This window comes from Aquarana catesbeiana, linkage group LG03, assembly GCF_042186555.1.
Source record: "Aquarana catesbeiana isolate 2022-GZ linkage group LG03, ASM4218655v1, whole genome shotgun sequence".
Classification (NCBI taxonomy): Eukaryota; Metazoa; Chordata; class Amphibia; order Anura; family Ranidae; genus Aquarana; species Aquarana catesbeiana.
This window is the reverse complement of record NC_133326.1, coordinates 556368714-556396159: the sequence shown is the minus strand read 5'-3', so window position 1 is coordinate 556396159 and position 27446 is coordinate 556368714. Positions and strand designations below refer to the sequence as shown.

At 43.0% G+C, this 27446-nt stretch overlaps 1 long non-coding RNA gene across 1 annotated transcript in view; it reads right to left on the bottom strand.

Moving 5' to 3' along the window:
• LOC141134642 (uncharacterized) overlaps positions 1-27446 on the bottom strand; it is a 73177-nt gene that overhangs the window by 13827 nt on the left and 31904 nt on the right. The window contains exon 2 of the long non-coding RNA XR_012243252.1: positions 20729-20811. This is a non-coding gene — a long non-coding RNA (uncharacterized lncRNA). The remainder of the gene's footprint in view (positions 1-20728; positions 20812-27446) is intronic.

The following is a 27446-nucleotide window of genomic DNA, read 5'->3' as shown; positions in this document are numbered from 1 at the left end:
TTGTTGGGCAACAAAACCGTGGACTTTAGTCCAAAGGGCGTTGGCCCAAACTTGTCTTGCATACAAACGGCAAGGAATTGTCGGCCAACAAACAACAACGTACTGATGTACTACGTGGTTTTTCAGCCCTTTAGCGCCACCCTTTGGGCTCCTTCTGCTAATTTCGTGTTAGTAGAAGTTTGGTGAGTGTTAATTTGCGCTTTTCATTTCACGCTTTTCATTTCACACTTTTCCGTCTGTTTCTGAACGGCCGTTCATCAACCAGACATGTTACGGAATCAGAGGAGATAACGTGTAAAATTGACAAGGGACACTGACATAGTATTTTACATTGTATCTTTGATCTTAAAAACTAGGGGATAGTGGTGTTGTGTTAACTTGCGCAAAAAAGCAAAATTTTAAAACCTGCTATCCAACAATTGTCCGCGGAAAATCCTACAACAATTCTCCGATGGAGCATACACGCGGTCGGATTTTCCGCGAACAGCCTGTCATCACACAGGAAAATCCATCGTGTGTACGAGGCTTAAGTGTGTCCTCCATCTGCCTGTGCTGTGTGGCAGAGCTGTGTACATTCTGGGACTGGGTGAACAGAATTCCAAATTCTTTGGCAGGTAAACTAGCTCCCACATACTGTACTATTTCAGCTGTTTGCCTAGAATTCAGCTTTAATGCAAAATAAATCTCTTCTAACAATAGGAAACACCAATTGATACAGAGCCGTTTGAACTCTGAACACCATCAGCTCTGTTTCCACAGCAGGTTAAAGGTGATCCATTTGATTGATTAAGTAGCCTCGCTCATGTTTTATTCCTAATTCCACACAAGGACGGACCGGAGTCATTTGTATCACATGCCAAGAAAAAGGTTACTTTTGTGTCTTCCTCAATGGAGCTGTCAGGGCTCAGCTATTTCTGTAACCTGCGCAGCGCTGCAAGACAATTCCCGCATAGCAGCCTAGGAATTCAATGCATTGCGTGTCACACACCTGTAAAATGTAATTAACCCCCCAACCCACCGCCTTTACAGCAGCATTATGCAGCCATAGTATGAATCAGATAATGCTTCTCTGGAACCTGCAAATTCTAAAGCGAAACTTCAGCTTATAGTAAAACATAATATATAAATTGCACACCTGGTTAAAAAAAGAAGAAAAGCAGCTTTTGCTGCAATATTCCACTCCTCCCCAGTTCTGTCTCCCACAGCAAGCCCTCTCTGAGGTTCAGAGGTGGTCATTCTACATAATTCCTGTAATGGCCCGTACACACCATCCGAATATCGTACGACAGATCGTACAACTTTTTTCGCTTAATAGACGCAAGTAGAAATTGAATAGGTTACTAAAGTCACGAAAATTCTCGTACGACAGAAAAAAAAAAATCAGAAGTGACGTCCTGTGTTGTAATGTATTTGTATTGTATTTTCGGACAACAACTATACTGACTAAAAGAAAATCGTACGATCTGGTATCATACGAGGAAAAATTTCATACTTGTCCGATCGAATAATATCGGATGAACTGTCGTGATCGGCTCTCGAAAGTAGTGTACACACGATCCGAAAATCGTACGATTCTTCCTCGGACGACAGTTTTCATCCGATATTCGGCTTGTGTGTACGGGCCATTAGAAGCATATCATCACACTGCCCTGAGCTCATAGGAGGATGCTGTAGGAAGTGGTACCAGGATAAGTGCCATAGGATAAGGACCTGTGAGGTCCTGAAACCAAACCAAAGGTGCTCCAAGAGGAAGGGGGGCTGTAAATAGGGGGAGGAAGAGAGGGCAAGCTGGAGTTTTACTTAAAAGCATAACTCTGATCACAAAAGAAAGCTTAAGGCAGGTAAAGGGGAGGCTCTGAAAGGACAGGAAAGGGAGGAATTTTATGTTGGTGTGGCCTGGTGACAGAGACATCAGTGTACAATGTGGGTCCTATAAGAACAGTTGAAATAAACATATGTGAGCTGTCTTTTCAGCCAAAAGGCTGATAATTTTATTGAATGTACTGGAGGTAGTATAACTGGAACTGTAATATAGTAAATGAATAACTAGGGACAGGTGAGATCTATGTGTTCAGGTTGGTTAGCATTTTATACAAGAGTATGCTTTCAAAAGGATGCATTATAATTCTGACTTAACGACCAGTGCCCATACATAGACCTGAAATAATAATAAGCATGAAGCATTACACAGTGTAATTGTATCAACACTTTACCGACGACCAGAATGTCTCTATGGCAACTGCTGTCACGACTTGTCCTGTTTTACATAAGGCCCTGCATCTCAGGGCTGCAATTCAACAGGCAGAAAATGCTGAGCTCCAGTCACCTGGATAAGCTGTAATTTTCTAATCCATGGCAGCACATGGGAACATGTATAGTCATGTATAGTGCCATCCTTTGGTCGGAAAGGTATGGCAGCCGGCTCATTAAAAGGAACGCGCAAGAGTCTATTCATCAATAGTTTCACCCATCGGTCACTCAAGAGTTAAAAAAATAAATACAAATTGTCAACTCTTATGTAAAAAATGTGGGAATGCTGGGTGATTCCTGGGTAAAAACATTGATAAATGTGTCCCATAATCTCATGATATTTTTCTAAATAAACATGTAAAAAAAGATCATCCTGATGTAATTATGCCTACTGGGGCATGTTAAAGCGGTAGTAAACTCGGTTCGTAAAAATAAAAAAAACTCGTCCCCCTGCAGGTTTAAGTCATAATGTATTAGTATGCACTGCATACTAGCATATTTTGACAGACTTACCTGCTAAATGAGCCCTCCAGCCCAGCGCTTTGACAGCTTACCCTGACACTTCCATCTTCTCCCGGCCTTCGTGAGAGCAAGGCACATTATGTGAGAGCGGGGCACATTACTTGGGAACAGGGCACATTATAGGGCACACAGCAGGACATATTACGTAGGAGCAGAGCATATTACTTGGGAGCATGACACATTACCTGGTTACATAGAAGCAGGGCACATTATGGGGCATACAGAGGGGCATATTACATGCGAACAAGGCTCATTATAGGGCACATAGCAGGGCATATTACATGGGGGCAGGGCACATTACATAAGAGCAGGGCACATTACGTGAGAGCAGGGCACATTACAAGAGAGCGGGCACATTATGAGGGAGCAGGGCACATTACACTGGAACAGGGCATATTATGGTGTACACAGCAGGGCTAAGTACATTCATATGCAGAGCATGCCAGGGAAGTGGCTGTGATAAGGCCTCTTCTAGCATGCTGTTCCTTGCTGGCCCCTCCTCTCCTCCAGCCCCTTGCATGCACAGTGGTTAAGTGGTAAGCACTTCTGCCTTGGATCCTGTCTAAATTGGCCCTAGTATGTGTATGTATGAATGTGAGTTAGGGACCTTAGAGTGTAAGCTCCTTGAGGGCAGGAACTGATGTAAATCTACAATACATATGTAAAGCGCTGCGTAAATTGATGGCGCTATATAAGTAACTATAATAAATAAATTTGATAGCACATACAAGAACTTGGGATGGGCAGGCGGGGAACAGCGCGCTTCTCTGCAAGTGTCGGCAGAGGGGAATGCGATCTATCCCTCAGCTGCCTGCGACCAATGCAAAGATCATGGTGGAACCCCTGGGTTGAGAAACCCTGCTTTAAAGCGGTGTTCCACATTTTTTTTTAAAAGTCAGCAGCTACAAACACTGTAGCTGCTGACTTTTAATAAGGACACTTACCTGTCCAGGGAGCCCACGATGTCGGTCCCCCGAGGCCGATCTGTCCATCGGATCGGGTGCAGGCGCCGCCATTCCAACTAAGGGAAACTGGCAGTGGAGCTTGCGGCTTCACTGCCGGTTTCCGACAGCGCATGTGCGAGTCCCAAGGTGCTTGTGAATGGACAGCTTCGCTTCTGGGACACACACAGGTCCCAGAAGTCAATGGGGGTGCTCGCCAAAGAAGAGGACGTGACGTCCGGCTGAATACACTTGTACTTCCAAAAAAGGTACTATTGGAAAAAAAAAAATGTTTTCAATATCCAAAAACGAGGGGTGGAGAGGTGGTCTTTCGTTTAAGACCACCTCTCAAAAGTGTCTGGAACTCCACTTTAATGTTTTAAAAATCATATTTTTAGGTATAGTCTGCAATTATATATGTACATGGGTCAGCTTCAGCTATATATGCTCTTTATATGTTCAGGTTCTGCTTCCAGCTGTGCAGTGCTACACACAGTGATTGTGTTTTACTGTTTGTTCGCTTAATGTAAGAGTTGACCCATACCTCCCAACTGTCCCTGATTTGGAGGGACTGTCCCTGATTTGGAGCAATATCCCTCTGTCCCTCATTCCTCCTCATTTGTTCCTCATTTTGGTCTGATCTATATAGTTGTATATAAAATGCACTTTTTATCTTTTAAAAAGTGTTTCCCAGTGCTAAACCTTTCATCCTTCCATTCTAAATTGCTGCATTTGTACATTTTAAAAGCCAATATAAAGGAATAGTAGTGGTAAAAAAAAAGCACTTGTGGATTTAATTAACCTGTTTTTGGGGGTTATTTCTCCTTTAAGGGGGTGTGGTAGGGGGCGTGTCCTATGCCTACATACATTTGCTAGTAGGTGTCCCTCATTTCCATCTCAAAATGTTGGGAGGTATGGTTGACCTAGTCATTGAAAACTATGCACACACTGTGTGGCTCATATGTTATCTGAACATCTGTTGTGCGAAAGAGAGAATTATTGCAATTAGAGCCCCCTCTAGTGCCTAATCTATAAATATCTATATGTAATCACTTCAGCTGTATACCCAGAGCTATTTTTACATTTCTTCTCTGGACCTGTTTAATTGGCAATAATTTCCTTATTACATAGGATAACAGAGCAATGCATGCAATGTATGTGAAAAACAAGGCTCGCTTTTGGCAAAAATGTTCCTTTTTTTATGGAATCTATAGACAGAAAGATATGAGAGTTTGAAAAATGCATTTTTCCAGTGTTAGTTTTAAAAAAAAAGTATTTTACTGTAAGTAAAAAGTATATGTTTTATTTTGTGATTTGCACGTTAAAAAATGTTTCAGGTACAAAGCATGACGAAGTTATGTGCATATTAAAAATAGTTTTTCTTTCTTGTTATGCAACACCAAAAAAAGTAACAAACAGAACGAATGAAAAAATATAAATAGCAAGATCTACGAATTTGCAACTAACAAAAACAATTTTCTTAGGAAAACTATACACATATTGATAAAACGATTTAAGGTTTGTAGGTGGGGTGCAGCGTGGTGTGGAGGCAGTAATTCACACGGTCAGGTGTAATATAAAACTTGTATTGAAGCAATGCAGCAACGGTCGCAGCCCGCAAACCCGGAAGGAAGACCGGGTGAAGATGAAAGCTCTGGGGGACAGCTGGAGGGCTTTGTTCTTTTTTAGGTAAGTCTTTCATGCTCTAAGTAAAGTAACACATGCTAGAGTTGACACAGCTGCACACCCCAAAAAGCATTGCAAAATTACCATAGTGGAAAAATTCCCCAGGGGGCTTTTAAGCAGCAAAATATTTCTGAAACAATGTTTAGTAACCATGTTTAGTAAAAATATTATTTAATTCAGACATAGAATGCACTACATAAATACAATCAATATCACATAAAATTTCCAGTAGTCGACATCAGCAACAACAAAGGACCATCTCCCATGGCAATCAATTCATTGAAAAAGTTCTAATTGTACAGTTACATTGTATCAATACTATCCATATGAATCCCCATGAATACCCCAATGCATTTCGACCCTTTATCCTTTTCTGGTCTTCTTCAGGGGGGTTTTAACTTCTAAAGAGATACATCAAAAAATTCCATTAGGATTTTCTACAATATATAAAACATAACAGATCATTTCGTGATATTTTGAAAGTTTTTGAAAGTACATCTCCATACATATGGCGAAGTATTTACCATTTGGGAATAGGAAAGTGGGCTTGTGTCGCATAGTTTTAATTAATAAAAACCGTTGCGTGCGGTGGTCCCACAATGTTTGCTCATTCCCTCTGTCGCCTCTGGGCGCGTCCATAGTCCACGGGGCTTGCAAGGAGCCATGCATTTGGACCCAGTGGGGAAGGTGTAGGGCGAGGCACCTGTAATTTGATATTTGTAAAAATTAGTATATAGTCAGCGGGTGTCGAGTGGGTGTTCCGTATTGTCCTATATAGCCAGACTGCTTAATATTCAAAACAATTAATAGAGTGGTCTCAACTAATATTGTCCCTTTGCTCATATTTTAATAATTTTTGGATCTAAATTGTGATATGTGAATGTATGATAGGTTGAACTAAGTGTATAGAGTACTTGATGAAAAAAAATCACTTTAAACAAGCTCTATAGTTTCATGCCTCACCTTACAAAGGTGATAATACTGGGTGGTGGGGTAGTGTGTGTGTAAAAAACTAAGTGAAGGGATCTATGTGATAAGGTGTGACATAAATAAAATGTTTTCAAAGGAAAAAACAGTCAGCGCAAAAAAACATCAGATAAACCAAGCTGCTGGACACTAAAGGCAAATATATAAGTCCTTTCAAGTAATAGAGTAAAAAGTAGTGCAGCGCTAAAAGAACTCATACAACTGAAAACAAGTCCGTATAATAACATATGCAAGAAATTGAAGCAAACAAAGCCAAGAGATATCCACGGTGATAAAGAGTGCTTCATGCAAATCCAAAGTGCTCTTGGAACCGTGCTCACACCTCTTGCCAGCCAAACCGCTCACCTTGTTACAAGGACCCCTGAACTAACAGAAAGGTCTCATAAGCATTTGCCACTTATTAGTGGTCAGGGTAAAATCTTGACTGGAAGACCGGAACCCGCTTCATTGGTCAGGCGATTTTTATTTATTGCGGAGGTTTGAGTGTTTGATCAGAGGTTTCTGGATATTGGATGGGTTACGTGTTGTGGTATTAGAAAGATGGTATTTCTTGATGTGGGGGCGTATTTTAGGCCCTTATCGAGAACCTTAATCTCATCCTCACTCAAAGGTGAGCCGCTAAGGTTATAAATACCGGCCCCTACTGGGGTTTCACTCTTTTTAGTTCGCCTTCCTCCTCTCCTTCCTCTCTGTTTTTTCTTTTTCTTAGCCCACTGTCTGGGTTCACAAGGGGTGGGGCCATATTCGATCTCCCCCCTGGATTGGGTGGAATGAATGGAGCACCTCTCCCCATCCCTCTTGGGGACCTGAAAAAATCCCCTCCCCTCTTGGGTCCGGGATTTTGTAACGGTGCGAACCTATTCTGGATGGGAATGGGGTTTCTAAAAGGTTGAAACCCTCTTCCTCTGTTATAAGGGATATTATGAGGTCTAGAAAAATACTGGTTATCGTTGGTAGGACCATTATTGTAACCCCAGTTATGCTCACTTTCAGGGAAATAAGTATCTTGATGATAGGATACTTCATTAGTATGAGGGGGGTTCCAAGGGTATTGCCTACATGGTGAGTCATAGACATCCCTCTTGGTCCCCCTTCCTTTTTTATTTTTCCCTTTTTTATTGTGTACCACTTTAAATGTATTATTATAGGAAGGAGTACCTGGATTTCTGTAATCAAACTGATCACAATTAACTCCAGGATCATCTTGTTGTGTAGGTAGGGGGTATATGGAGGTTCTCTGTTGGTAGAAGCTGGTAACGGATGAGCGGTTACTAACTCTCCTGGTTTGCTCTGCCATTTATATACGTTCTCTTTCCCAAAATCCTCCAAATCTCTTATATATTTTTTTTCTTCTTTTTATTTTGGGTCTCATAGTCCCATTTAACTAACTTGTTTTTCAACTCAGCTGAGAGTCTGAGGAATTGAATTCTTCAGACTCCTTGTGAGACTCAATAGAGCTTTTAAGTTCAGCAATCTGGGTTTCCAATGAAGCGGGTTCCGGTCTTCCAGTCAAGATTTTACCCTGACCACTAATAAGTGGCGAACGCTTATGAGACCTTTCTGTTAGTTATGGGGTCCTTGTAACAAGGTGAGCGGTTTGGCTGGCAAGAGGTGTGAGCACGGTTCCAAGAGCACTTTGGATTTGCATGAAGCACCCTTTATCACCGTGGATATCTCTTGGCTTTGTTTGCTTCAATTTCTTGCATATGTTATTATACGGACTTGTTTTCAGTTGTATGAGTTCTTTTAGCGCTGCACTACTTTTTACTCTATAAATAAAATGTTGTTGACCAGTGCCAAAAGTATGGGGTCTGTGTAATGAAATGTAGCATGATAAAGTGTTGTTGATGTGTGCCAAAAACAAAAAACAAACAAGGACTTGTAAAAAAATATAACAAACATGTGAAAAAGGGAAAAGAACTAAGAAGGCTAGTGATGTGTGATGGTGAGAACAATCTATACAAGGTGAAGTAATGTGAAGTGCCTAATAAAGGAATATCCAAGGTTATAAACAGGTGGTTAAAATGATAATACTGTTACTATTACTTATTATTGGGCTATGTGTATAAGATGTCAATGTGATAGATGTATTGAGAAACCTAAATCATAAAAAATATGAATGTATTCCATACTGTGTGAGCTGCGGCTGGCAGGACTCATCCAGTACAAGCACTTACTTGTTGGTTCTGACCCTTCCTGCATGTGTTGGCAGCCATCCAGGGATCACCTCAAGATCCTCAGGAAGCTGCACCTTTATTTATAGGAGTTAATTGCCTCTTGGTCACAGGTGCTCATCTCCACCCCACAGCAGCGATCCAGGGATCATCTGAAGATCCTCAGGAAGCTGCACCTTTATTTAATAGAGTTAATTATCTCTTGATCCCAGGTGCTCATCTCCCCCCCACATCCTCCCCCTGCAACTGGAGACCCAACCGCAGATTGGCGGTATTGGCGCGGCCTCCTCGGCCACATACACTTAGTTCAACCTATCATACATTCACATATCACAATTTAGATCCAAAAATTATTAAAATATGAGCAAAGGGACAATATTAGTTGAGACCACTCTATTAATTGTTTTGAATATTAAGCAGTCTGGCTATATAGGACAATACGGAACACCCACCCGACACACGCTGACTATATACTAATTTTTACAAATATCAAATTACAGGTGCCTCGCCCTACACCTTCCCCACTGGGTCCAAATGCGTGGCTCCTTGCAAGCCCCGTGGACTATGGACGCGCCCAGAGGCGACAGAGGGAATGAGCAAACATTGTGGGACCACCGCACGCAACGGTTTTTATTAATTAAAACTATGCGACACAAGCCCACTTTCCTATTCCCAAATGGTAAATACTTCGCCATATGTATGGAGATGTACTTTCAAAAACTTTCAAAATATCACGAAATGATCTGTTATGTTTTATATATTGTAGAAAATCCTAATGGAATTTTTTGATGTATCTCTTTAGAAGTTAAAACCTCCCTGAAGAAGACCAGAAAAGGATAAAGGGTCGAAATGCATTGGGGTATTCATGGGGATTCATGTGGATAGTATTGATACAATGTAAGAGTACAATTAGAACTTTTTCAATGAATTGATCGCCATGGGAGATGGTCCTTTGTTGCTGCTGATGTCGACTACTGGAAATTTTATGTGATATTGATTGTATTTATGTAATGCATTCTATGTCTGAATTAAATAATATTTTTACTAAACATGGTTACTAAACATTGTTTCAGAAATATTTTGCTGCTTAAAAGCCCCCTGGGGAATTTTTCCACTATGGTAATTTTGCAAGTCTTTCATGCTCTTAACTTGTAGGGAGAAGTTTTTTTGTTTTCTTTTTTTGCAGTTTACATCCGCTTTAAATAAACTCTGTCACACCTAAGAGGGCATTATTTCAGAACTTTTTGATTTTATAGTTTGACAGGGTCTCAAACTCTTTTAAGTTCACCATTAAATTGGGCTAGGTCATCACCGGGTCCGAAATATACAACAATATATCTTCCACGTAGGTGGATAATTTGTGTTCAACAGAGCCCACTGTGAGGCCATGAATATTTGGTTCCCCCTACTCTTACAAAGCAATGCTTTAATGAGTAGTACAAATAATAACAGTGACAGGGGGCATCCCTGCCCAGTCTCGTTTTTATTCTCGAAAGGAGGGGAAGGGTACAATTAACTTTAGCCCTAGTTGAGAAAGCCCCGTAAAAAGCTAGGATACAATGTAACAATTTGGAAACCAGGGCCAGTAGGATCTCCTCCAGAAACGCCCAGTCTACCCTGTCAAATGATTTCTCAGCATCAGTAGACTGTATGGATAAACAGTACAAAGTAGACTGGATGGATAAACATGCTGGGTGTAAACCCAATGAGCTAAATGGAGGGCCCTGGTCAAATTATCTATGGCTTTTCTACCCATAATAAAAACTCAGCTGGGTGGATCACTGTTACGAGTAAATGTTGTAGTCTAGACGCTATCAGCTTTGCCAAGATCTTAACGACTAAGTTTAGGAGAAATATCGGAGGTTAATTTGCACAGAGTGTGGGGTTCTTATCCTCCTTGGGGATAACAGCTATATAGGCCTTAGATTACTTATTTTAGTGGTCTTTCTTGTGTATCTGTTATGTAACAGAAATATGGTACAGCATGCTTTTAAACATTTCTGAGGCAAAGCGTTGCTTTGTAAAAGTAGGGGGAACCCAAATATTCATGGCCTCACAGTGGGCTCTGTTGAACACAAATTATCCACCTACGTGGAAGATATATTGTATATCTTCTATATATATATATATATATATATATATATATATATATATATATATTTATATGTATATATGCACACACACACATATATATATATGTATATATATATATATATATATATATATATATATATATATATATATATATATATATATATATACACACACACACACACACACACATATATATATACATATATAGATTATGTTCCTCTGCTTCGAGTGCTGCAATTGGATTTGGCCACATGGGATAAAGCTACCTTTACATGGCTGGGTAGAATTAACAATATAAAAAATGAACATTTTACAGAGAGTCCTGTTTTACCTACAGATGGTACCCATTACACTTTTCCAAAGATATTCTTTTCTAGCATCAGGTGCCTCTTCACTAATTTTGTATGGGGGAATGCAAAGACTATATTGGCATATACAATTCTTATGAGAGCTAAATCCAATTTAAGTTATTATTATAAGACAGTAGCTTTAACTAGAATGCTTAGTTGGAGACACCATGTGAATGAAAAGGTTTGAGTAACACTTTTGAAAATGGCAAGCCGTAATTTGGCTCTTGCCCCGTGGGTTAAACATATTTAACGGAGTCTTCTTCTCTGGGACTCCATGAATAAACAAGAAGCTTTATCTCTACCAATATCTCCCCTCCTTCAACTTTCTGTCTTCTTTCAGGGCATGGGTGACTGATGGAGACACAAGTGTCCTCAAATTCTTGAGAGATGGCAAATTACAACTGCTGGAGGAATTCAAGGAGATGTGTGGTACATTCCCTCTAGATGCTTGGAGGTATCAATACCTGTATCACCACTCACCTGGGGGGATCAGAGCTACAGACTCCCTAATGCCACGTACACACGAGCGGACTTTCTGGCAGACTTGGTCCGGCGGACCGGACTCCGTCGGCCAATTTAATCGTGTGTGGGCTCCAGCGGACTTTTTTTCCCCAAAAGTCTGACGGACCTAGAAATAAAACATGTTTCAAATCTTTCTGACGGACTTGAGTCCGGTCGAAAAATTCGCTCGTCTGTATGGTAGTCCGATGGACTAAAACCGACGCTAGGGCAGCTATTGGCTACTGGCTATCAACTTCCTTATTTTAGTCCGGTCGTACGTCATCACATACGAATCCGTCGGACTTTGGTGTGATCGTGTGTAGGCAAGTCCGTTCGTTAGGAAAGTCCGCCAAAAGTCCGGTCGTGTGTACGCGGCATTAGAGGGTTTGACTCCCTATGGCTTAAAGTGATTGTAAAGTTAAATTTAAAAAAGACAAAACTAAAAACAAACATGTAACACTTACCTGCTCTGTGCAGTTGGTTTTGCACAGAGCAGCCTGGATCCTCCTCTTCTCAGGTGCCTCTTCGCTGCTCCTGGCCCCTCCCTCCTGTCGAGTGCCCCCACAGCAAGCAGCTTGCTATGGTGGCATTCGAGTCGAGTCACAGCTCCTTGTGTCCATTCAGACACGGAGCCCTGACCCAGCCCGCCCCCTCTCTCTTTTGATTGGCTAACTGACTTTGATTGACAGCCGCAGGAGCCAATGGCGTCGTTGCTGTGTCTCAGCCAATCAGGAGGAGGAGAGTCCCGTAGGGCTAAGATACTCGTGGAAGTCGCTGGAGAGAGATGGGGCTCAGGTAAATAATTAGGGGGGTGTTGGGGCAGCTACTACACACATAAGTTTTTTATCTTTAGGCATTGAATGCATTAGGATAAAAAAACCTCCTTAACCACTTGCCGCCTGCCATATAGCAGAATGACAGCGGCAAAGTGGTTTCAATATCCTGACTGGGCATCATATGACGTCCGCAGGATATTGAGCCGCTGCGCGCCCCCAGGGGCGCGCATCGAGGCGATCGTTGTTGAGGGGTGTCAGTCTGACACCCCGCAACACCGATCTAGGTAAAGAGTCTCTGACGGAGACTCTTTACCACGTGATCAGCCGTGTCCAATCACGATGATCGGCTTTTCCTCACTCGCGTCTGACAGACGCGAGTAGAGGAGAGCCAATCGGCTGCTCTCCTGACGGGGGGGGGGTCTGTGCTGATTGTTTATCAGCACAGCCCCCCCTCGGATCCCACCCAGGACCACCAGGGAAGCCGCCCAGGACCACCAGGGAAGCAATCCACACTGGACCACCAGGTATGCCCCCTAGACCCCCAGGGAAGTACTAATCAGTGCCCAGGCAGCTGCCAATCAATGCCCAGGCAGCTGCCAATCAGTGCCCACTCACAATGCCTACCACTGCCAGTGCTACCAGGGATGCCTATCAGTGCCGCGTATCAGTGCCCATCAGTGCCATGTATCAGTACCCAGCAGTGCCGCCTATCAGTGCCCATCAGTGGCGCCTATTAGTGCCCATCAATGCCACCCATAAGAACCCATCTTTGCAGCCTTTCAGTGCCCATCAGTGTCGCCTATCAGTGCCCATCAGTGCCCACCAGTGCCACCCATGAGTGCCCATCAGTGCTGCCTATCAATGCCCATCAGTGCTGCATATCAGCACCACCCATCAGTGCCACATATCAGTGCCCATTGTCAGTGCCCGGTCATTAGTGCCGCCTTATCAGTGCCCATCAGTGAAAGAGAGAACTTACTTATTTACAACATTTATTAACAGAAACAAAAGCAAAACTTTTATTTTTTTCCAAATTTTTGGTCTTTTTTTATTTGTTTCACAAAAAATAAAAACCGCAGAGGTCATCAAATACCACCAAAAGAAAGCTCTGGGAACAAAATGATAAAAATTTAGTTTGGGTACAGTGCAGCATGACCGCGCAATTATCATTCAAACTGCGACAGCGCTGAAAGCTGAAAATTGGTCTGGGCAGGAAGGTGTATAAGTGCCCTGTATTGAAGTGGTTAGAAAACTCCTTTAAGTTGTGCATTGACAAGGGCCTGCTATCCACCTCATACAAGCTTCTGAATCAATGTGAAATGCTCATGGGTCTTAGGTTTCTTAATGAGTGGGAGACGGAGTTGAAGTACTCATTTACTGATTCCCAGAGATGTTCAATGCTGAGCTTGATGCATACCTCCTCTATACTCTAAAATACAAGAGACTACAAACTCTTAATGAGGTGGTATAGGGTCCCGAAGCTGTTAGCATTAGCATGGACAGCTGGGATCACATAGGCCCCTTTCACACTGGGGCGGTAGGGGGCGTCGGCGGTAAAACAGCGCTATTTTTAGAGCTGTTTTACCGCGGTATTCGGCCGCTAGCGTTGCGGTTTTAACCCCCCGCTGGCGGCCGAAAAAGGGTTAAAACCACTCGTATAGCGCGGCTATAGCCGCGGTATTGCCACGGTATAGCCGCGCTGTCCCATTGATTTAAATGGGAGGAGCGGTTTAGGAGCGGTGAATACACCACTCCTTCACCGCTCCAAAGATGCGGCTGACAGGAGATCTTTTCTTCTCCTGCCAGCGCACCGCTTCAGTGTGAAAGCCCTCGGGCTTTCACACTGAACAAACAGCGGAGGCTGTTTTGGGGCGATTTGCAGGCGGTATTTTTAGCGCAATAACGCCTGCAAACCGCCCCAGTGTGAAAGGGGCCATAATCATATATGATGGGAGTGCACCAAGATTAAACTGTTCTGGACTGAAATCAGGAAACTGATCAGAACTTCATCCATTGTGACACACTAGGTTGGGTATACAAACATACAATATCACAATATCACAGGAATTCATTGAAAGTAACAGTACCCAGTAGTAGTGCTATATCAAAGAAAGCAGGCACCAAACCTTGTAGTAAAGGTAAACTTAATATATTGTCGGTGAATATGGTTGGGAACTAGGCACTCATAATATGGATTAACAATGCTGGATTCACCAGCTCAATTCCTACCTGATGTGAGAAAAATTAATATAGCCATTACTGAACTCCCCTAATAAATTTCTGCATATATGACAGGGTTGGTTGGATATCGCAGGTCTTGCTCCACCTCAGTTCATTTTGGATAAGCTCCTCCAAGGGTAAACCAAGATAGAAATGAAGTCCATACCGCATGAATATGTAACAAATTAATGTTTGATTTTGACATCTCGAAAGCATTGCTACAGATGGGTATTTGTAGATGTTTATTGTTGTGCGTTTTCTTTTTATAGTGTTTTAATGTTATAACATTACTGACTGTCTGGCAGAATCATAGGATTGTCATATTTACAATAAAAGCTTTGTAATTGCTCCTGATACCCTTGCATACCTTCTGGTTGTGTAACATCCAATATTTTCAATAAACTCTTTATTGGATCAAAAAGAAAATCGATTAACAGTGGTAATAACACAATTTAGCATAAAAAGTGATTCACAGTAAGGACTAGCAAGGCCACCTCAAGTGCAGCAGCAAGCAGTAGTACAGTAATCTACCGAATACTGGAACTATAGTGTTACCGTGTATTTTTGGCATCAGTGCTAGTCCTAGACTGACTGGGTATGCACTGTCCAAAAGAAAAGGTGGATGGTAGCGGAGGAGGCAGGAGAACAAAGGGGGCTTGCAGAATATTAATTACAGGAGGGGCAGCACTTTGAGATGTTCTTCTGACAGCTATCATTGGGGGCCCTTTATGAGCATTGGTGCATTTAACGAAAGTCCGAGTTAACTTGCAAGCAGTACAGGTACAGTATAGTCTCGGCATAGGTGCAAGGTAGGGGGGTGCAAGGGGGGGGTTCAGCAGTAGGTACTAAGTAAAAGCCTTTTTAAATAACACAAATTGCGTCAAATTCATAAAGACTGGAAAAAGGAAAACCTGTGTGTTGCTCCTAGTAAGCAATCGCATCCTTGATCCTCTTGGGAATTGAACCGGATTTCTGTTTTGCCATCTTCCAGTTTTTATGAACATTACCCAGTGAGATTGGTGGTGCACTGTAATAGCCAATCTTACTGGGCAGGTGCAAAGGGGTACCATCTTGTGGAAGGCAGCACACTCACTATTTTTTTTTTTTTTTACGCAGCATACTAGGCAAAAGAAGTGGTACTATGCAAAGTCTATACATTCAGAACGTACTTAACAACTTTCGAGCTTGAGACTGAGGGGCATGACAGGGGGGACAGCGATCAGTGACTCGCGTATCGCGCCGCTGCAAAAAAGTAGGTGTGGCCAAACATGATAGTGGGAGGGTCTTAAGGGGCAAGGTTAAACAAAACCTGGGCTTCCTTGTACCTATAAAATATGCTGAGGCTGAGTCTTCCATAATTGCTGTTGTCTTAGCCTGTTAGGCCCTGACTGTTCACATGTAGCGATTTGGGATTGTGAGCAGAATCGCTGTGATTCTGACCGCAATTCCAAATCACACTGCAATGTTGGCAAAACGCAGCACGTATGTTTGTGATCCATTCACTTTTAGTGGCACCAAAACACGGTGTGGTTTTGGATGCTTGTTGTGCGATAAATCGCTCAACAATCACAGCAAAAAGACACCACATTGTGGTGCCAGTAAAAATGAGTGGAACACAAACACATGGGCTGCATTTTGCCAGCATTGCAGTGTGATTTGGAATCGGGCGCGTTGGCGGGCAGAATCACAGCAATATTCTGCCCATGATCCCAAATCGCTACATGTGCCTAACAGGCTAACACAACAGCAATTATGGAAGACGCAGTCCAGCGCCTCCATCACCAACTTTGCCAGCAGTTGCCACAATCTCAGATACCAGTAGAATGATGGAAATAAATTCTGCAGCACTGAAGTTCTAAGCTAGCCTGACTAAGGAAGACACACCTAGTAACCCAGGATGGACTGGGTGGGTCAACATACAGAAGCAGCCAGCAGCACTTCAGAACATCACCCACATCCATGTCCACGTGGCAGGCTGGTGGCTAACAACACCCTTGAGGGTCCAGCTCCTCACCCAAGCGGCAGTCAAAGGTGAGAAGTGGCACTGCAAGATAACCAGAGACTGTGGATTGATTACAGGAGATAACCAGAGACTGCGGATAGATTACAGGAGATAACCAGAGACTGCAGATAGATTACAGGAGATGACCAATGAATGTGGATAGATTACAGGAGATAATCAGAGACTGTGGATTGATTACAGGCAGGGCTTTTTTTCAGCGGGAACGCAGTTCCGGCACCTCCAGCACTAACTGTATGTAATAGCAAGGGGTGTGAGGTTTGCTGGAGGGTCTATTGATATTGGCTGCTGGGGGATCTATTGTCACTGATTTGTGTGAGGGTCTATTGTTGCTGATGGGGAAATCTATTGTTGCTGGGGGGGTCTTATGTTGCTTGAAGGGATCTACTGTTGAGGGAGAGGTCTATTTTTACTGGCTGCTGGAGGATCCATTGATGCTGGCTGCTGGGAGATCTGTTGTTGCTGCTGGGGGGGGGGGGGGCGTCTAATGTTGCTTGGGTGGATATTTTGTTACTGGGTGTGATATTTTGTTGTGGGTAGTTCACTGTTGCTGCAAGGAATCTATTGTTGTTGGGGTGGAGTCCATTGTTGCTGGGGGAGTCTATTGTTGTGTGGGGATCTATTGCTGGGATTCTATTGTTGCTGGCTGCAGGGGATCTATTTTAATGTTTTTCTTTTTATCATTAACATGTTCCATACAAATGATTTAGCACCACCAAATGATACTTGGTTCTGTATTCTCTAAAAGGGGCAGTACTGGTAGGTGGGTAGGGGGTGGATTCAAGAGACGGTGGTCAGAGGTGGGTAGGGGGCAGAGACAAGGGGTGACTCAGACGGGGGGGGGGGGGTTCCTGCACCTACTCTCCAAGAAAAAAAACCCTTATTACAGGAGATAACCAATGAATGCGGATAGATTACAGGAGGTAACCAATGACTGGGGTAAGCAACAATGTAAGTGAGGGTTTAGCATAACAGTAAGGCAGTGTATATGGGCGGAAACACCTACCTGGCCAGCCGGGCTCACCTCCCGCTCTCAGCGGCCTGGGGCGGGGCTCTCAGCGGCCTGGGGCGGGGCTCTCAGCAGCCGGGGGCAGGGCTCTCAGTGACCAGGGCTCTCAGCGGCCAGGGGCGGGGCTCCCAGCGGTCCGGGGGAGGCGCTCCCACTTGGTTTCTCTTCTCCAAGCCTCTGAGCACATACAGGCTGCATGGGGCAGGGAGGCTCAGAGCATCAGTGGAGCTCTCGGCCCCGTCCCTCCCTGGTGACAGAGCCTCTCTCAGCCTATGACGAAGCCCAATAGCCCCGGCCAGCGTGCCCCGGTGGTCAGGCGGTGTAATAGCATTGGGTACACCTATCAGGTCTGATTTGACAAGTTTTATGACAAATAGGTAACTTGAATACACTGTCTATCCTCTAAAGAGAGCCCGCCATGAGTGAATATTTGTTACTGGTACATGTAGGAACCCCTTGAAATTCTGATTCTATGCCTTGTTCAGTTATGGATCCTTCAGCTATTTCTTTTCAGGATACCTTCAGGGTGTCCCATCTACCATGTCCCCATTCTTCTTGTTTTTATTGAGTTGTTAGGTCTGGTTCTGCGGCTGAGACCAGAGATCCTACCTTTATCTCTATGGGCAAAGTAATCCCAGCTCTCGCTCTTTTCTGTCAAAATGTCTCTGCAATGTGTGATGGCCATGTTACAATCATATTACTGCATGACAACTGGCAATGTTATATTGGGTGCCTTGTAATTTTGTTTTACAGTGGAATCGTTGGTCTCTGAAAGTTTTCCTGTGAATATTCCCCATTGGTTTGCTTATGTGTTTGCACTGTTGTACTTCTAAAAAAGGCAAAATAAAAGATTACATAAAATAGAATATTACATAAAAATATAAGTAACAAAAGCAGATCTGAAGGCCCAGGGAGTCAACACTGTTAGCTCTTAGTAATAGGGAAAATTATAGATTGAAGCTGAACTTCACCCTTTCCTTCACTCACATCACTCAGTATAAATGGTATGTAATGAAGACAGAAGGATTTCATTTAAAAATCGTATTAGCATGTTAATGAGCACGGAAAGAAGGAACCAGGCAAGGCAAAAAATAAAAAGAGTAGATTTGAGCTTTAATAGTTTTATATTTGCATTCCACATCCCCAATACCTGTGACCTCTATTACAGGCCAGTGCTTCTTTAAATATTTATCATCATATAGAGAAATCAATCGCTGCACACGTTAAGCTGTTCATTAGCAGGGCATAGGTGACAAAGGATGCGGGACATTGACAAAAGTGTTTTCCTACACCTCTGGCTTAGAATGACCATACTGCACAGCAAGGGTGAGGGTAATAAGAGAATGTGTGTGATGATGTAACAAATCATTTCTCAGGTAAAACTGTTTCTGTGCATCGAGTTGTGGACTGGAACTGCACAGAATGCACCTTTCAGAAACTTTACAAGTCTGCATGAATACATTTCTGACATGTCACAATATACAGAAACAATATAATGTGACCTTACCTAGGCTGATGAGATGTCATCTGTCTGCTGCAGGGAGAAGGAAGCATTACCTCAGTCTCCTTTGTTATTTGTAATTTGTTAATAAAAGACTGATATGGTCATCATACTCCATCTAGTGTCTTGTGTGGTTTCTTAGTTAGGGGTGGAGTAATAGTCAAGCAGTATTGAAAGCAAAGCATGTTTTATACCCTAGTCATGTACCTGTCCACAAGAAGAGTAGTAGGGACGAAACCGGCAACTACAGGCCAGTGAGTTTAATATCTGTAGCAGTTAAAATAAAAGAGAAGTATGGGTTTCCTTTTTATTCCCTAATCATAATCAGGTGAATGCAGCATTGTCCTCCAGCACCTCTGCACTAAAGACCGAGCGATCAAACACCGCTGATCCCTCGGTTTTCAGAGCTCTGTGAGCAGGGAGCTGTAGACTGCTCTCTGCTCATCTCCCTCCTCGCTCAGGGAGATGAGGGGGTGGAGCGGGCCCTCTCAGCGGCTCGCTGAGGGGCTGAGACGAGTGTCAGTCCAGGCACCTGGCGGATTCAGACTTTAGTCTCAATGATGCGGTGCCTGGACTGATTCCTGTGATGTCAGCAGACATCCGACTTCAGTTCGCTCTCTGCTGAAAACGGGTCACAGAAGTGGAAAACGAACTGCACATCTGTGATCCATAGAAGCCCAGCCAAACAAGCTTTGGCTCGACTTCTCCTTTAATGGAATCTCTCCTAATAAGAAAGAGCAATGGTCATTGAATTTTGTTTTACTGAGGGCAGATCATGTCAGACTAATCTGATAGAATTGTGGGCAGGGCCGGCCCTACTATGGGACTCAGTGGGAACCCAAGCGGCATTTTAAGAGGGGTGGCATCCAATGAGTGTGCAGCCCCTGCTAAGACAGTTTCTCACTGAGCAGATCATTCTGCTTGTCAGAGCCGCTCAGTGTGTGACACTGTCTCGTAATGTAACCGAATGCAGAGAGAGAGACCAGCTGTCAAAATTCAGCGCTGATGTCGGGGGTGGGCGGGACCCAGCAGCTATCAAACACCAGCCAATGGGATGGGATCTGGGAGGGCTGCTACGTTATGTGGCCCTGCCCCCTTTCTTAAGCAGCCCAATCATTGGCTGGTATTTGATAGCTGCTGGCCACTCCGGGTCCCCCCACCCCCAACATCACCGCTGAATCTTGACAGCTGGTCTCTATCTCTGCATGCAATTACATTACATGAAACAGTTTCACTAAGCTTCAATATCGGCTCAGTGTGAAACTCCCTCTCCTCTGTCAGTGCCAATCAGTGCAGCCTGTCAGTGCCAATCAGTCATACCATAGGGTAATACTGGCGCAAGCTGTTACACAAAATGCTTGATCTGACAGGGGATGAGGGGGTAAAACCACTCAATCACCGCCATTACTAGTATAAAAAAAATTATGAAATAAAAATTCCAGTATATGCCATAGTTTGTAGGCGATGTAATTTTCACGCCAACCAATAAATATACACTTATTGGGATTTTTCTTACCAAAAATATGTAGTAGAACACATTCTGGCCTAAATTTATGAAGAAATTAGATTATTTAATTTTTTTTTTATTGGATATGTTTTATAGTAGAAAGTAAAAAATATTTTTTTTCTTTCAAAATTTTCAGTCTTTTTTTGCTGATAAAAAAAAAAAAAAGATGTAAATGTTGTGTCCAACATACCTTGGGGACACTTGCTCATCCTGGTAGTGGTCGTCTTGGTCACTCTCCAGTGCCTGGTTATAGGCTGCTTTTATTACATCCACCTGTACAACAAGATGAAGAATGTCAGATTACTGGGATACCAGTGGTGATCATATACCATCAAAAGAAATCTCTATTTGTGTGAAAAAATGATATAAATTCCATTTGAGTACAGTGTTGCATGACGGCGCATTAACAGTTAAAGTAACACAGTACTGAATAGCAAAAAATGGTCGCGTCATGAAGAGGGTAAAATCTTCCGGAGGGCAAGTGGTTAATGTGTTTGTGAGATAACTGAAGGGTTGGTGGGCAAGGTATGTCTTATTGCTGATGTAGCGCTACCCCCAAAGGAGCCGCTGGTAAAGATGGGTCCTCTGATTCTGACCTCAGGAATCACTGACAATGACTTTGGTACCCAGGTATAATGCTATTTTAAAGAACACAAGCATAAGACCAATTAGTAAAACAAACGTAACCACTTCAGCCCCGGAAGGATTTGCCCCCTTTCTGACCAGGCCATTTTTTGCGATACGGCACTGCGCCACTTTAACTGACAATTGCGCGGTCATGCAACGTTGTACCCAAACAAAATTTATGTCCTTTTTACCCACAAATAGAGCTTTCTTTTGGTGGTATTTGATCACCTCTGCGGTTTTTATTTTTTGCGCTATAAACAAAAAAAAATAGCGACAATTTTGAAAAAAACACAATATTTTGTATTTTTTGCTATAATAAATATTCCAATTTAAAAAAACAAAAAAACAAAAAACAAATGATTTCCTCAGTTTAGGCCGATATGTATTCTTCTACATATTTTTGGTAAAAAAAAAAAAAAAAAAAAAATCGCAATAACGTATATTGATTGGTTTGCGCAATAGTTATAGTGTCTACAAAATAGGGGATTTATGTGATTTTTATTTATTTTTTTTTTTACTAGTAATGGCGGCGATCTGCGATTTTTATCAAGACTGTGAAATTGCGGCCAACAGATCGGATACTTTTGACACTATTTTGGGACCACTGACATTTATACAGAGATCGATTACTGTACAAATGTCACAATGTCACTGGCAGGGAAGGGGTTAACACTAGGGGGCGATCAAGAGGTTAACTGTGTTCCCTAGGTGTGTTCTGAGTGTGGGGGGGATGGGACTGACTAGGGGAGGAGCGAGATCAGTGTTCATACTTAGTATGAACACACAATCTCTCTCCCCTCCCCTGAGAGAAAAGGGATTTGTGTGTTTACACACACAGATCCCGGTTGCCTGGTGGTCATCACACCCGCCGGGCATGCGCATTGGCTCTGGGAACACGCGGTGGCCGCGTGCCTGCTGTGACGTCTAAAAGAAGCGACATACAGCTACGGCAGTAGCTTTTTGGCATTTGTGCAGCCGTGCCAACCTGCAGCAGTATAACTGCGGTGGCTGGTCTGCTAGCAGTTAAAGTGGTACTAAAGTCTTGTTTTTTTAATTTAAAAATAACAAATATGTCATACTTACCTGCTCTGTGAAGTGGTTTTGCACAGAGCAGGCCAAATCCTCTTCTTTCTAGGTCCCTCGCCAGTGCTCTGGCCCCTCGTTCCTGCCAAGTGCCCCCACAGAAAGCAGCTTGCTATGGGGGCACCCGAGCTGAGCCGCGGCTCCGAGTGTCCATTCAGACATGGAGCCGTGGCTTGGCCCCCACCCCCTCTCTCTCCTCATTGGCTCACTGACTTTGATTGACAGCAGCGAGAGCCAATGGCGCCCGCTGTATGTCTCAACAAATCAGCTGGACAGCTAAGTCTCTCCTGCAACATCGCTGGATCAAGATGGGGCTCAGGTAATTATTAGGGGGGGCTGGTGCATACAGAAGTTTTTTTAATCTTAATGCATTGAATGCATTAAGATAAAAAAACACTTCTGCCTTTACAACCACTTTAATATATTGTCATAAAATAAACTGGGTAAAGGCAGGCAAGGGATGAAATGAATAGCAATGGTAGTAATACACTTAAGAGACAGGATAATTACGAGTAACTGAGTCCAAGTTTTACCAATCAGCTTAAACTGTAACAGAGTCACCTAAAGTAATATAACGACAGCCAGAAACGGATAGTTTAAACCAGAAAGTGACTTGTCTAGGTCCAAGTCTGCTTGCAGGACTTTAGTGTTTGAAGGCGTTAAAAATTGCTAAAGTCTCTGTAAATACTATGAAACAGGGAGGAATAATCTCCAAAAAATGGAAAAGAAATAGTTATTTCTGCTGACGTGGTTGGGCATAAAGCATCTATCACCACGCTGTTGTATACCAGCGGCTGTAATAACGTCACAGGCCACTGACCCCGCCTGCAGCCTGTGACATTATTACACCCGTCGGTGTACAACGGAATGATGATAGATGCTTTATGTACTCTGTGACATTTGTGAGTATATTTTATGTATAATAAATGGTGACTTTTTAGCTATACTACTCTGTGGTCTCCCATTGTTCTTTTCCCACTCTCTAAGGAAAAGCTGGATATTCTCACATACAGGATTTTGGATTGACTGGACATGTTTGGAAACTGGCAGTGGACCCTTGGAGTGACCTTATTTATGTGTTTGAGCCCTTTTGATCCCTTTTAGGCTCGGGTTCACACTGCTGCGACTTGAGATCCCCATTACAGGAAGGTGGTCCAGCTATTGGGAAAGTTGCTTCAAAGTCGCTTCAAAGTTGAAGTTGTATCAAAGCCACTTCAAAATCTCATCAAATCACCTCAAGTAGTACTCAAGTCGCCAACAAATTGCCAGGAAGTACCCTGACAAAGTCGCACCGTGAGTCGTGTGACTTTCAGGACGTGGCAGTGTGAACCGATTACTTAGAGATCCTGTTAATCCAGTAAGCTGTTTATACTTCTGGTGATCTGGGAGCACTGCTTGTGGAAGTTTAGGCACATAACATTCACATTTTTCTGTTTCAATGTTTTTATTGAGATTTTCAGTACAAATATAAAAGTAGCAATACAGATAAAGTACCCTCCTGCAGGCCAACATAGCCTGCCAAGAGTGTCAAACATGCAATGGCGTCCCTAGGGGGGGCAGATAATGCGAGCGCTCACACATCTACAGCCGCCTGATCTGCTCCTTCCCCTGCATTCTCATTGGCAGGGAGAAGAGCGAGTTGCAGGAAGGACTCCACCAGGACTCTCAGTTACTGAAAAAACAGACTGATTTCTCCCATCCTTAGGACAGGAGAACCAGCCTGTAAATTCCAAGAGACGCCAGACCAGAGCAGTCAATAGCAGGGGCAGGACAGCAAGAGGAGGCTGGGAAACCTCACAGTGGCAGAACACCAGGGCCCGGAGGCAAGATAATCTTTGCAACCCTGATAGTTCTCCCACTGCTTTGGATCCTTATATTTTCTTGGTATGCTGGTGACATATATATCTTGTTTTCTGCCACACTGGGGGACCCCAATACAGTAGGAAGGGAGCTCACTGCAGAACATGTGAAAGGGCCGTTGTGGGGTCGTAGTAAAGGGCCCCAGTATATATTTATATATCTATATATATATGCATTTTATAGTTGCCCCCTACTTTTGTCCCTGTCCCCCCATGTGCCCCCCCCCTAAATATGAAAGCTGGAGACGCCACTGCAAACATGTAAGGGTCAAATATTGAACATGAAGCATTTGGCATATAGCTGTGCATAGATCACCATATGTAATTCAGTAGCAAATATGAGTAAACAATATAACGTTTATCATCTCAGTTTCAATGTTTTCTATTGGAAACAAATAAAAATAGTAACAGTAATAACATGGTGCCATGTGGCGGGCCCATGGTGGGACAATAGCCCCTATAAACATTGTGGCACGTAACATGAATTGATTTAGAAAGTATATTCAGGTCATCTATCTGAGGATTGTCGAAATCTAGGTGTTGTGTATTCATCTATACCTTTATAACCACTGCATATGTAGGTGGGCTGATCGATCATATCCACTGTGTGGAGTAGTCTCGGTGTAACAAACTCAGTTAGGGTCTCACCGCGCTAGGGCCTCCAGGGTAATCACCCCACCCCTATGGGTGCACACTGTGGAGTGACAGAGCCCGTGGTCCCAGCCCCATGACGTACCTCGCCCGTCACCTCTCTACCCTCCCAGGGGATGCCTGTCCCGGCAGTCTCCCAGGTCACAACAGTCCCTCAATTTTCTGTCCCTCTATTTCTGCCCTTCTTTCCCGTCTAATTTGGGATGAAAGCTGGATGAGTCTACCTCTCGTCACCGCTTTATGCGCCGCCCACAAAGTGCCTGGCGAGACCGAATCAGTGTCGTTTTCCAAAAAGTACTCCGACAATGCTGTGTCCAGTATTGTGCAATGTGCAGAATTGCTCAACAGAGCTTCATTGAGGTGCCATTTGAAGGGCCCCCTCTCTCCGACTCCACCCCCAAGGGTAAGAGTCATTATAGAGTGATCAGATAAAGATGTATCATGTATTTTGGAGGCCTCCACCCTTGGGATTGTATGTGATAAAACAAAGATGTGGTCTATCCTGGAGTGCGTTTTGTGTGGGATGGAATAGTGCGTGTAGTCCTTGGTTCGGGGGTTCATTTCCCTCCATATATCAACCATGCCATGTGACTGTATGGTCTGCACTACCCACAGGCTACATCTGGGAGGTCTCTTGGCTTTTGGGATCTGGGGGGTTGGACTTGTCTGAGGAGAGATCAAAAGGAGTGTTAGAGTCACCTCCCAGAATTACTGTGCCAAGGAAGTGAGGCTGCAAAGTCTGGAGAACGGCTTAAAAAAATTTGTCTTGGTGTGTGTTAGGGGTGTAGTAGGATACAAACGTGTATGTCCCCCCCATTGATTGTGCCAGTAACTAGAACATAACGGCCATCAGGATCTTTAATTATTTTGGTGTGTAAGAATTGAACCTTGTTCGAAAAACATACTGCCACACCTCTCGTCTTATTGGCCGCATTTGCTAGGTGGAATTTAGTGAAATTTTTGTGAAGAAATGAGGGATTATAGGTAGCCAGGAAATGTGTCTCTTGAAGCAGTGCTACGTCTGCTTGCAGTGTGTGAAGCTGTTGCATTATTTTGCATCTTTTTACTGGGGAGTTGAGTTCCTGCACGTTGTGGGAAAAGATCCGGAGTTTAGGGTTTGTTGGTGGGGTGTCAGTCATGGTGTAGTCAGGAGTAGGGTGCTATGTGTAAGGTAAACTTACCAGTCATTGACGCTTTCCCTAAAATTTAAGTAAATAATTTTGCGCTACTCTAAATGCTCAGCAGCTAACACACCAAATTGGATAAATGGCACAGAAAACATATAAATAAAAGTGTAGCGCTATATAAAGGTGGGTTAAAAACCCAAAACCATCAATAATAAAAATGAAATTATTACAAACTAACACAGTGAATAAATATGAAGAGTAGTGTCCATGCATAAATGTTACCAGTGAAATTATTGATAATGATATCACATATAAATGAAATTATTACAAACTAACACAGTGAATGAATATAAAGAGTAGTGTCCATGTATAAATGATACATGTGAAATCACATAACAAAAAATTCCAGTTAAATAAAATCCAAGTCTGTGAGAATAAAATAGTGGAATCTAACACCAAAAAGTTCTAATCGGAAAACGTGTAAATCCGTGAGAAAATTACTGACTGTAATCAAACCACCACCATGAGTAGAGGATGCTTACCAGAATGTTTGAACATGCCAGGGCATACGCTCTGCGTGTCAAACAAGCTTGTATTGCGGTGGGTGGATTATGATGGTGCCTTTTACTGTAAACTGAAGATACCCTGCTCAAAATCCAATGAGGACGTGTGGAAAGTGATCTCTCAGAAATCCATAGGGGAAAAGGTGGCAGAGGAGAAAGCAAAAAGTGACCACATAGCGTAATTCCGTGACATACAGTAAAATTTATTAAAGTTGAAAAACACTCACATGATATTGGATAAAAAAAGCGCTTGTACAAAGTCAATAGGCAGCAGTGGGGAAGGTCCTCACTGCTGCCTATTGACATATATAGTATCTGTAGCTCCTTGTATCCAGAGGATAAAGTGCAGCATTTTCCTAGTCCACTGATCTTTGATCTGCTGTCACTCTTCTATGTTTCTATCCCATAAAATCTTGGAAAATAGTTTGTTTATTTTTTTAAACACAGATGATATAAATAAATACCATATGATCTTGTTAATTCATTATAGTAATAATTACATTGTATCACCTCAGAAACCCAACAAAGCTATAACGACAGATTAAATACCAAACGCTCAGATTTTCAGTAAGCAACCATATTGTCATTAGGCATGAATAAAAATTTGGATCTGAGAGATTTACAAAGGAATATTCCTGTATAAGTAAAGATCATTTCCTTAACCCCTTTTCTACCAGGGTGCGTCTATCAACAGTAGATCAGCGGCGATTTTATTTACCCCTGCCATTTATGAACTACACTGGATAGCAGTCGGTTGGCCTGTACGCCAAGTGATCACTGACCAGCCAATCTGAGGGACTGGGTACCATGTGATTGCTGCGATTGTCATCACAGCAATCACATGGTAATGTTTACAGCACTGATCCCTCCCCTTCCACATACAACAGGGGAAGGAGAGAGATTGAGTACTTATCAATGGGGACAAAGTAAATGGATCAGCAACTACAGATTTATTCATTCTGTTGCAGTGATATAGGGATCTTTTTTTAACCCTTTTA